Below are 1,724 nucleotides of genomic sequence, written 5' to 3'. Positions count from 1 at the left end.
GTAATATGAGCAAGGTAGAGAGGAATTTGTCTGAAGTATATCCAATAACAACAATTTAAAAAGAAAAAAAAGGAAGGATACAAGAAAAATAGAAACCTGGGTACAGAGAAGGAAACAACAAAAATACCTGAAACAGAGGTCCACAACTTGACCCAATCCAAAATTTACTAAAATAATTAAATAACAAAACATAAAGGGCCACTGATTGACTTTTGTGTCTCAACAGCTTTGCTTTTATTTTTTATTTTTATTTTTTTAATATGGAAGGCTTCATGAATTTGCGTGTCATCTGTGTGCAGGGGTCATGCTAATCTTCTCTGTATCATCCCAATTTTAATGATACAGTGCTTGCTGAAGCAAGCACTCAACAACTGTGGATCTGAATTAGCTTCAATATCTGCAAAATGTATCCACTGGCAAATCTTCATGGTTTTAATCTTTACGGTCTGGGCTCAAATTACAGCCATACCTGGACATTCCACATATTACGCAAGGTTTTCCCTGTACTCTTAAAAGACTTATAAAATATAAAAGTACAAATAGATGTGCCCCAGCTTTACCATCAAGACTACTGTCTTGCCTAAATTCTGCATGACCACAGAATCCATTACACTGAAATATCTCAGAAGGGGCATTACTGTTACCCAGTGAGTAGCAAGTTAAAATTAAATTGGTCTTTGGAATTTTCAAGTTGTCTGGATAAAATAGGACCCCATGTCTGGATAAAATATTCCCCCAGTCAACATGTTATGGCCCAATGTAAATTAAAACAGAGATTTCAAGGATTAAAACCCACCATTCAAGACCTATTTCTTTTTTTTTTTTAAAGTTAATTATCCTCATTGCTTCTTCACTCAGTCCAGTTTAGCCTGTTCTGAAACACAGAAAGAACAACGTGGCTCCTCATGTAGATTACTGCAACCTTAATGCCGTGGATCCCATTGAAACCTCGGTGCAAAGTATTGAAATTACCTGCTCTATCGAATCAGCAACTGGTAATCTCTCTAAAAATGTCGTATTGGATGTGGCTAATATGTCCTGTTCAGTGTTCTTTCAACAATCTGTCAGCTGAAGTTTTCTTTCAACTCTGAAGAGATACCGTACATCTCACCTGTCTGCCCATGGGGCTTTGAACAAGCCCTTGAACACAGTCTTTGCCACACAAGTCTTTGCAACAAGGCCTTTGAACACAGTCTTTACAAGCAAGGACTTAACTTCCCTCAACTTAGTCCAGGAGCACAAGCATGACATCGCACTCATTGCATCCTCTTTCAGGGACATTCATTTGGCACACTCATTCAGGACATACAACCACTCGCAGAGAAACTCACAACGCACAGGGATACATTGTAGGCCTTATGAACTTTGTTCAGCCTCCAAACATTACTGGTAAATAAAGGATTGCTCATACTTGCCATGACTGAGGAACAGCTGTTGATCTTTTAGCACGCACAACGTAAAAAATGTCCAACAACTTTTCAGCCATTTTGGCTTCTGAAGACAACATGTCCCTCACTTCCAAATTTTACTTAAGTCCCTGTATGCTTTGCTTGCAAATAAGCCCCTCCTTGATTGGGGACTCTATAACAAAAACCTCTGGAATCTGTCACAATCGCATTAGAACAGTCATGCCCGCTAGTGCCTCTTCCCTAGCAAGAGGCTCCTTCAACTGAGGAGGCTTTAGCAACCTACTCTCTGGAGCACCCATGGTAGCCATAAGGTGA

The 1,724-nt window shown here is 39.4% G+C and overlaps 1 non-coding gene across 1 annotated transcript; it reads right to left on the bottom strand.

Annotated features, from left to right (window-relative positions):
• Positions 1-254: 254 nt before the first annotated feature.
• On the bottom strand, positions 255-362 carry LOC132664918 (U6 spliceosomal RNA). Its single transcript, XR_009603909.1, has one exon. It is a non-coding gene; the product is annotated as a U6 spliceosomal RNA (small nuclear RNA).
• Between the last annotated feature and the right edge of the window lie 1,362 nt (positions 363-1,724).

Source organism: Panthera onca, chromosome F2 (genome assembly GCF_046562875.1).
Source record: "Panthera onca isolate mPanOnc1 chromosome F2, mPanOnc1 haplotype 2, whole genome shotgun sequence".
In the NCBI taxonomy this organism is placed as follows: Eukaryota; Metazoa; Chordata; class Mammalia; order Carnivora; family Felidae; genus Panthera; species Panthera onca.
Note: the sequence above shows the minus strand (reverse complement) of the source record. Positions and strands in the feature narration are given on the sequence as shown.